Below are 10,605 nucleotides of genomic sequence, written 5' to 3' on the forward strand. Positions count from 1 at the left end.
TCCCCATATTTACTTGTTTGGTATATCCCTGTTTACCTTTCTTATACTATATTAGTGAAAGCACTGTATGCCTGTCCGGTGTCCCTAGGGGAAATCTCATTGGTCCCTTGGGCCGCTCGCACCCCGCACACCTCTCATTGGCCTGAGGGCGGAAGTGACGGGCCACACACACACACACACACACACACACACACACACACACACACACACACACACACACACACACACACACACACACAGCACACACACACACACACACACACTAGCTTGGGGCTTATGTAGGGGGGGGGCGCGAGCAGCTTGCAGGGAAACCTGGGGGCGCTCCGTGCTGCTGCTTCTATGTCTGTCTTGCAGAGGGGGCGGGGCCAGAAGATCCATGCTGCTGCTTCTATGGCTAAGGCCCCGCTCCCAGAGTCAGCGCACCCGCACTGCAGACAGGCGGTTGCGCTGAGATACACAGACCGCGATATGTGGTCTGTAGGGAGCGGGAGCCGGAGCGGGAGGTAGGCGGGAGTGGGAGGCTTGACACGGAGCGGGGGGCGTGGCTTGAGCGGAAGGGACCCGCTACTCTCCCCCCCCCCCTCCCTCCACGGACTCGGGCTGGAGCTGCTGAGGGTAACTTTAAACACACACACGCAGGCACTCATACACACACACAGCAGGCAGGCAGGCAGGCACTCACGCACTACTCATACACACATACGCGGCGGCACACACAGGCAGGCACTCACGCACTCATCTACACACACACAGGCAGGCAGGCACTCACGCACTCATACACACATACGCGCGCACACACAGGCAGGCACTCACGCACTCATACACACACACACGCAGGCACTCATACACACACACACACGCAGGCAGGCAGGCAGGCAGGCACTCACGCACTCATTACACACATACGCGCGCACACACAGGCAGGCACTCACGCACTCACACACACACAGGCAGGCATTCATACACACACACACACACACACACACACACACACACACACACAGAGGCAGGCACTCACGCACTCGGGCACACACATACACACACAGACAGGCAACGCACGCACTCAGACACACACACAGACAGGCACTCACCTGCTTTCAATTCCACACTCCTCCCCCGCTCCCCTAAGCCTCTCCTCCTCCCGAAGCCTCCCCTCCCCATTGGCTCACAGCCACACCACGTGACGCGTCAACGCTAGGAAACACCATTCTCTTGTGTCTCCTAGCGGCTGACGCGCACACAGCGTGTAGTCAGCTGTGCCGCCAGGGGGGGACCGGGACCCGGCTCGCGAGGGATTCCCCTGCTGGTGGGGAACTCGCGACATGGCCGCTCCCGCGCCAACGAGCGCAGCAGCGGGACCGAGGCCTATGTCTGTGTCTTGCAGAGCGGGCGGGGCTTCTCTCTGCACCCAGACAAGCCCTCCTTCTCTTCCTGTCTGCTTCCCGTTTTCAGCAGCATGGGGGGGTTGGGGGGATCGGAGCATGTCGCGCCCCCCCCAGGTGAAATTGTGGACTGATTAAGTGTGTGTGTTGGTGGTGTTGGTGGTGGTGGGGGGGAGTGATGTGAGTGTGTGTGTGGGGGGGGGGGATTGTGTGTGTGTGGGGGGTGGGTGGGATTGAGTGTGTGGGGGGGGGATTGAGTGAGTGTGTGTGTGTGTGTGTGAGTGTGTGTGAAGTGTGTGTGTGTGTGAAGTGTGTGTGGGGGGGGGATTGTGTGTGGGGGGATTGTGTGTGGGGGGGGGATTGTGTGTGTGTGTGGGGGGGGGGGTTGAGTGTGGGGATTGTGTGATTGTGTGTGTGGGGGGGATTGTGTGTGTGGGGGGATTGTGTGTGTGTGTGTGTGTGGGGGGGGGGGATTATGTGTGTGTGTGTGGGGGGGATTATGTGTGTGTGTGGGGGGGGATTGTGTGTGTGGGGGGGGATTGTGTGTGTGTGTGTGGGGGGATGTGTGTGTGTGTGTGGGGGGGATTATGGTGTGTGTGGGGGGGGGGGATTGTGTGTGTGTGGGCGGGGGGGGATTGTGTGTGTGTGGGGGGGGGGGGATTGTTGGTGTGTGTGTGGGGGGTGGGGTGAGTTGTGGGGATTGTGTGATTGTGTGTGGGGGGGGGATTGTGTGTGTGGGGGGGGATTGGTGGTGGGGGGTTGTGTGTGTGGGGGGGATTGTGTGTGTGGGGGGGGGGATTGTGTGTGTGTGGGGGGGGATTGTGTGTGTGGGGGGGGGGATTGTGTGTGTGTGTGGGGGGGGGATTGTGTGTGTGGGGGGGGGATTGATGTGTGTGTGTGTGGGGGGGGATTGAGTGTGTGTGTGTGGGGGGGGGATTGTGTGAGTGTGTGTGTGGGGGGGGATTGTGTGTGTGTGGTGGGGGGGGATGTGTGTTGTGTGGGGGGGGGGAGGGTGATTGAGTGTGTGTGTGTGTGTGTGTGTGTGGGGGGGGGAGTGTGTGTGTGTGTGGGGGGGGATTGTGTGTGGGGGGAGTGTGTGTGGGGGGGATTGAGTGTGTGTGTGTGTGGTGTGGGGGGAGTGTGGGGGATTGTGTGATGTGTGTGGGGGGGGATTGTGTGTGGGGGGGGATTGGGTGTGTGTGTGGGGGGGGATTGTGTGTGTGTGGTGGGGGGGATGGTGTGTGTGTGTGGGGGGGGGATTGTGTGTGTGTGTGGGGGGGGGGATTGGTGTGTGTGTGGGGGGGGATTGGGTGTGTGTGGGGGGGGGGGGATGTGTGTGGTGTGTGGGGGGGGGATGTGTGTGTGGTGTGTGTGGGGGGGGTGTGTGTAGTGGGGGGGGGGATTGTGTGGGTGTGGGGGGGGGATGTGTGTGTGTGGGGGGGATTGTGTGTGTGTGTGTGGGGGGGGATTGTGTGTGGTGTGGGGGGGGGGATGGGGTGTGGGGGGGTGGTGTGGGGGGGGGATTGTGTGTGTGTGGGGGGGGGGGGGGTGTGTGTGTGTGTGGGGGGGGGGGTTGTGTGTGGTGTGTGTGGGGGGTGGTGTGTGGGGTGTGTGTGGGGGGGGGGTGGGTGGTGGGGGTGGTGGTGTGGGTGGGGGGGGGATTGTGGTGGTGTGTGGGGGGGATTGTGTGTGTGTGGGGGGGGGTGTGTTGTGTGTGTGGGGGGGGTTGTGTGTGGTGGGGGGGATGTGGGTGTGGGGGGGGGGGTGGGGTGTGTGGGGGGGGGATGTGTGTGGTGTGTGGGGGGGGGATGTGTGTGTGTGTGGGGGGGGTGGTGTGTGGGGGGGTGTGCGTGTGGGGGGGGGGGATGTGTGTGTGTGTGTGGGGGGGGGGATGGTGGGTGTGTGTGTGGGGGGGGGGATTGTGTGTGTGTGTGTGGTGGGGGGGGAGGTGTGTGTGGTGTGGGTGGGGGGGGATTGTGTGTGGTGTGTGGGGGGGGATTTGTGTGTGTGTGGGGGGGGGTGGGTGTGTGGGGGGGGGGGGAATGTGTGGTGTGTGGGGGGGGGGTGTGTGTGGGGGTGGGGGGGGGTTGTGTGTGTGTGTGGGGGGGGGGGGGTGGGTGTGTGTGGGGGGGGGGGGTTGTGTGTGGGGGGGGGTGTGTGTCGTGGGGGGGGTGTGTGTGTGTGTGGGGGGGGGGGTGTGTGGGTGTGTGTGGGGGTGGGGGGGGATGTGTGTGTGTGTGGGGGGGATTGTGTGTGTGGTGTGGGGGGGGGGAATTGTGTGTGTGTGGGGGGGGGGTGTGTGAGTGTGGGGGGGGTGGGGGGGGTTGTGTGTGTGTGGGGGGGGGTTGTGGGTGTGTGGGGGGGGTGGTGGGGTGTGGGGGGGGTGTGTGTGTGGGGGGGGGGGATTGTGTGTGTGTGGGGGGGGGATTGTGGGTGTGTGTGGGGGGGGATGGGGTGTGTGGGGTGGGGGGGGAGTGTGGTGGTGGGGGGTGGGATTGTGGGTGGGGGGGGTGGTGTGTGTGTGGGGGGGGGATTGTGTGTGTGGGGGGGGTTGTGTGTGTGGGGGGGGTTGTGTGTGTGGGGGGGATTGTGTGTGGGGGGGGGGTTGTGTGTGTGGGGGGGGAGATTGTGTGTGTGGGGGGGGGATTGTGTGTGTGTGGGGGGGATTGTGGTGTGTGGGGGGGGGAATTGTGTGTGTGTGGGGGGGGGAATGTGGTGTGTGTGTGGGGGGGGGATTGAGTCCCCCCCCTGCCCTTTGGCCCTCCCCTGCACCCTTTGCCCCCCCCCTCCCTGCCCTTTGCCCCCCCCCTCCTGCCTCCTTGCCCCCCCCTCCCTGCCCCTTTGCCCCCCCCTCCCTGCCCCTTTGCCCCACCCCTCCCTCCACTCCATGCCCCCTGCCCTTCCACGCCCGGCAAACCCCGGGTATATCAGCTAGTCCTTTTCTAAAAAGAAGATGTCCAACCTTTTTTAAAGATATCTATTGTATCAATTATATCTATTACATACAGTACACACACATTTGGGGAGGAGACTACTGCTTTGAGCTCCACTGTAAGCACCAAGTCTTATATTTACTTAGCAGTGCCTTGCCATTAGACACTTCTAAAATATTTAGAAAATCAGCACACATTCATATTGTAAGCGCACATACTATTATTTTATTTATACGATTTACCCAGCAATATAGTAATCCTATAAAACTGTGCCCCGATAAAAACTTCAATACTTAGAAGATTTTTTCTTTACACGTAGGTTAACATTAATATACACACATAAGGCCTGGGACATAGTAAACACTTAGGTGCTGCTGCTCGCTGATGCTTGCTGCTGCTCGCTCTACCAGGAGCTTTTTGCTGTCCTGGCAGAGGAGACAGCAAGCGCGTTTTGGGAGACGGGCATCACTGTGTGTGTGTGTGTGTGTGTGTGTGTCACTTGGTAGCTGTCAGTGTGTGTGTCACTTTGAAGTGGTGTGTGTGTGTGTCACTTGGTAGCTGTCAGTGTGTGTGTCACTTTGAAGTGGTCTGTGTGTTTGTGTGTCACTGGGAACGTGTGTGTGTGTGTGTGTTATATAATATTTTAAAAATTAAAAAAAAAAGGACATGTGAGAATAAATTATTTATTAACATTGTGCAACTTTGATAAATATATATACACACACACACACACACCCCTCTGCTGGTCTGGTGGCTCTGTAGTTGCAATGCCGGACCGGCTGCAGCCCCATTGTATGGGAGCGGTCACGTGGACCGCGCCTCCGCTTCCCCGAGCGGCAAATTTTCAAACTTGCCTGTCTCTGGGAAGTTTCTCAGCCTCCGCACGCATCAGCGCGCATGCGGAGGGAGAGAAACTATAGCCTGCGCTGATAACAGATGCAGGGGCTTTGTGCATCTGTTCAGCGCGGCTCAGCGACGCTGAGTTTCACTATGTCCTGGGCCTAACAACATACACCCTGGAGATTTCTGTGCCAGGATTGTAGATATTCTCTGTTGACAACTTAGTTCCATTTAGTGCAGGCGCGGCCGCCCGGAAAAATAAAATGCATTGCCGCCCGCAGCGTGCGCTTATCGTGCGCACGACGGAAGCAACGTCGCGAAAATGGGTAGGCAGCAAAATTTGATTTTTCAAGGGCTGTTGCGTCACGTGACGGCCCTTGCACCAATCAAATTGCCGGAAACACGCGACGCAGCCGCCCGATGAAATATAACTTTCGCCGGTGGCGACAGCGACATCACCCGTCGTGTCGCCGTCGATGGCACTATAAGCGCGGCCTTAGGCTGCGCTTATAGTGCCGGCGACAGCGACGCCACTTCAAAACAAATGTATTGAAGCCGTTGCGTGTGCTTATAGTAAGCGCGACGCAGCGACAGATTGGTCACGGTTGCTGGAAGTCAATTTGATTTTTCCAGCGACCGTAGCGCGACGTCACCATTGCGTCTCGTCACTTTTGCCACAGCCTTAGGCTGCGGTCCCAGTAACTGCCACAGCGCACGCCGAGTATAAGCATCGCCTCTCAATAGGGCTGGGCCCAGGACTCACCTTCCCGCTGATGGGGCTAAGTTAGGCCCAAGTTCTGCAATCACCGCCTGGGAGGGCTCCCTTCATCGCCGCATAAGGACCCACTCCACAGCTAGGGCCCAAGGGGGCGTTCTCATTAGCACCAGATTAGCGATATGTAAACTGTGCACACTGTATTCTCATTAATAGCACCCCATTTTAATGCATAAGTATGATCGAACAGAAAAAATACAGGTTCTTAGACATAGTTAAACTTTTACACCAGTAGTTTATAACCAAGAAGTACTGGAAAGCCTTGCTTAGAGCAATATGTAAGATTTATGAACAGCATATGATTGTAAGATGCTAGGAAACCTTTTCAGTGGAGAACTAGGTCCTAGCAATGGGTGAATATGCATCTCTGTGAAAAATATTATTCTGCTAGAGAGGCGTCTTTATTTTCATACTTATCTGATCTAGTTGAAGACCATTCACTGTAAAACAGATTGATGGCAACAAATACAAATATATTTGTATTTGTTGCCATCAATCTGTTTTACAGTGAATGTTTGGAAATCCTTTAAAATAAAAAACAGATTTTAGGTGTGCTTTATATACATTCATAATTATCGTATTTTGTATTTAAAGAGGGTAGCCCTACCTTGGACTAATTTGAACTATGGATAACGGCTTGGTTACAGTACACAGTTACATAATAGATGAGGTTGAAAAAAGACATACGTCCATAAAGTTCAACCTATGCTACATTTAGACAACTGATACTTTAATTGTTTGATGTAGCCAATTGTTGTTCATTCTGAAGTTAGTCACATTCCTGCTTGTTTATGGCACAGTAACAATCCTATCATTTAAGTATATATTTTGTATGTGATAGCATAATTTCAATCTGCAATGAGCTACACTACAGTATTCATGTGTACACACTGGCATGGCTTTGTTATGCAGTGCATTGTAAACCATTCTGGTATTGAATGGTTAATTGGGCTTCAACTAGATCAGATAAGTATGAAAATAAAGACGCCTCTCTAGCAGAATAATATTTTTCACAGAGATGCATATTCACCCATTGCTAGGACCTAGTTCTCCACTGAAAAGGTTGCCTTGCATCTTACAATCATATGCTGTTCATAAATATTACATATTGCTCTATATAATATCTCTAAGCTCCTGCAGTTCTGTTAATGATACAGACTACAGCTTGCTCTCTGGATTCTTCTGCAGACGGCGAGCGCGTACGAAGTATACTTGCAGACAATAAAGGGCTACGTCTGTTCCACCATAGGGGTGTAACAGAAGTAGCAAACAATCATTGGAATTGGCAGCTACAACGCTATAATTTACAAAAAACAGATAGTTATTGGCTTTGAGGGTAAGAATGTATAATTAAATAAAGGGGTATTGGCTAAAAAATAAAAGATAGACACCACTGGTTAAAGGCCAGAATAAAACACTGTGACTGCTATTTTGCTTTGTTGTATTGAGAATAATGGATAAGGCTTGTCTTTGTCTCTTGGTGAACCATCATACCAATATTTATTTTAACTGTCTGAAAGTAGCGCTCGAGTTAAAATGGTCAGTGTCAACAGTGCAATGAACGACTATTTGCGCATGTAAACAATGGCAGTTAAAACTCAAAAAATAATCACTAAATGTACATTTCATTTCTGCTGGAAAAAAAAAAGGTGCAGTTGAAGATCTGACAATATTTGCAGTGGATTATTAGGCAGCAGTTGGCATGAATATAGCCTTATTATTTTACCAAGCTCAAACATAACAGTGCCTTTGTTTACAATATAAACCATACACAGTTGGGTGAAGTGAATCACAGCATCACACAAATACTTTGGTCTGTTTCTCGCAATGGATATATAAAACACACTAATATTACTATACAAGGTCGTTCTTTCAGTCTGAATAAAGCACTTCTCATATTATTGCTCCCCAATGCCCACAGAAAAGAGCATGGGGATCCTGATTAATAAACCTTTATAATTCACACAAAGACAGATCAGCTTTCCATTCTTAATAAAGCCACATATAACACACAGACAGTAACACATCACAGGTGGTAACATAACATACAGTATCACACACAGACGGTAATATAACATACAGACGGTAACACAGCATAACACACAGACGGTAACATGTGACACACAGACGGTAACATGTAACACACAGTAAACCTTTGTGGAAAATACTAGCAATAAATCCACCTCAGTAACACACACAAAAGACAACATTCAATCAACACTAATTCCTACTCCCTGCCACATCTGCTTAATGTTATGTCTTATTTGAGCACCATTCGGAGAGTATGGGGAGGGGGAATATTTTTCCTAGGTGGGCTCTTGAAATAACTAAGAAAGTTCATGGTCCTTTTCATAGACGTGGTGATGAGGTGGCAACTAAATGCATGTGTATAGAAACCCTTTCGCTGCCAGAGGAGAGCCGCACTGCATCGCACAGCAGTGAGGCCCGCGGTACAGTGCTGTGGGTGGCAGAGAGGTGACAGCCCCCTGCTGACAGAGCCGTGTGCTCCGTGCAGTGCAGAGGGGCCTCTCAGGGTCATCCCCCCTTGTGGCCTCTCCTCACCCCAGGGCCTGAGACCCCGCGGTAGGGGCTAGGGCCGCTCGGTAGACGCGGTGTTGGATACCGGAGCGCACTTCCCCGTACTCTCTGAGAGACTCACCAGAGACCCGCCACAGACTCCGGTCCCACGCCTCGCACTTCCTCCATAGCAACGCAGTAACCATGCACGAGAGGGCCGAGTAACCAGCTAGGCCTGTCCCCGCCCGGGAGAGAGGCCAACCACTGCTAACCCTGCGTGACAGCGGTACAGAGTGAGGCTGGCAGCTAGCGGCGGGGAGGGGAAGGGGCCTGCTCAGCCAGCAGTGCTGCTGTGCTCTGAAATTATCACGTGTCATCAAAGTGGCGCAAAACAGCGCTGTGTCTGATCTAAAAACATTTTTTTACCGAATTTAATGATCTCTGGACGTCATTTGTGAGGATTATACGGGATTTACACAGTTAAAAGCACAGGGAAGAGCAATTTTTACACCAGTCTTAAAAATAACGAAGTGAAACTCTAGGCGTGTTTAACACAACTTTCAACAACTTTCAACTTTCAAGCAGTTTCTAGTGTGACAACTGTCATCCACTAGCCTCAAAGGGTGACGAACGTGCGCGCGCACGTCACGTAGCATCCTGTCTGATCTGGGCCTAATGGAGAAGTTACATTATAGCGACATTCTGTATATTGAGTTTTTATACATTTTTACAGAATTTAAAAGCAGAAACCGTCATGACCCCTTCCCCACTATCCCCTCAGCCCATTCCTGTCCCCCCCAAAAATCTCTACAGCCCTGTCCCCAGATGCGGGAAAGTGCCAAGTGCCCCCCTGGCAGGTCAGATGAGACAGATAGATATAGATCTATATCTATGGAGGGTCGCCAACAGAAATCATGGGGCCCAGAACAAATGAAAGGAGCAACCCCCCCATAACGCACCTACCACAAAGAAATGCATCTAAAAAAAGATCCCAATGGATTTAAAAAAGACCCCAATACATCTACAAAAGAGAACAATCCATTAAAAAAAATAAAGCAATACGTATAAAAAAACAAACCAACCCTCCCCAATGCATATAAAAAATAACCCAACCCATATCTTCTTTTCTCCTCAGGTAAATCCAATATTTGAATCCTGTCTCATTCACCCCTTAATTAAATTAAGCTTTCACACCTATACGGGGAACACCCTGTGTAGAAAAACCATCTGTTTGAATGTGCCTCACATGTGCCAATTAAACAGGCTGAACTTAACTGTCAGGTGACTTGTTAGACCCATTTAAACACAGGCATAGCAGCCTTAAGCTGTTAGCACTGTACCCCCTTCTGAAGACAAGGACCATGCCCATCCAGAGCAAAGTCAACGTGATCAAGGCGATTATCAGACCCACCATGACGTACACCTCTCTGGCGTGGAGCGGTTGCCACGACCGGCACAGATCATCTCTTCAAAAAGCACAGAACAAGGCGCTGCAGATTGCGTCTGACGCGCACTTCCTACAAGAATAGCAGACCTTCACAGGGAGCTGGGCATCAAGATGCTGGACGAACATCTATAGAAGCTCAACAAGAAATTTTACAAAGAACTGGACCAGAATTCAAATCCGCTGATCAAGAAGCTTGCTGCAATTTCTGCAAACCTATTCAACCGCTACCCACGACCCATCATAGCGCTGACCCTGTGAAACCAACTCAACTGTGGTAAGTAACACAGATCAAGAAGCTTTCTAAATGTGTGACAATATCCTCAACAAGAGAACTTGGAGTAATGAGGCTCAAGCCTCGGTATCCAATGTCACCACTGACAGATTGAATCTGTCAGCCAGAACAGAACCTCCGATTAAGCTGTCTGCAGCCCATCTCCAAGTAGCACATTGTAAGAAGCAAGAAAAATGACGTTCAAATGAAGTGAACACGTGGACAACATCTACTGGCCCTGATTCCTGGATTTGATCTACACTGGAAAGAAGGATATTATCTTCTCCAGACTGCACATCTCAGCACTTTACTATTGCTGTGATGCCACCTCTGCTATGTATATTTGCTATGACCTCACTTATTTTCAAATGATGCACTTCTTTCCACCAGCCTCATTATGTCTCTAACTCTATTCATATATCCCCATCTCTCCTTCCTTT

The 10,605-nt window shown here is 52.0% G+C and overlaps 1 protein-coding gene across 1 annotated transcript in view; it reads right to left on the reverse strand.

Moving 5' to 3' along the window:
* The window catches only part of SLC35E2B (solute carrier family 35 member E2B), a 29,536-nt gene extending 20,782 nt beyond the window's left edge, over positions 1-8,754 (reverse strand). Inside the window, exon 1 of the mRNA XM_075604823.1 lies at positions 8,590-8,754. The gene's annotated coding sequence lies outside the window, so the exon portion shown is untranslated. The remainder of the gene's footprint in view (positions 1-8,589) is intronic.
* Between the last annotated feature and the right edge of the window lie 1,851 nt (positions 8,755-10,605).

This window comes from Ascaphus truei, chromosome 6 (assembly GCF_040206685.1).
Source record: "Ascaphus truei isolate aAscTru1 chromosome 6, aAscTru1.hap1, whole genome shotgun sequence".
Taxonomy (NCBI): Eukaryota; Metazoa; Chordata; class Amphibia; order Anura; family Ascaphidae; genus Ascaphus; species Ascaphus truei.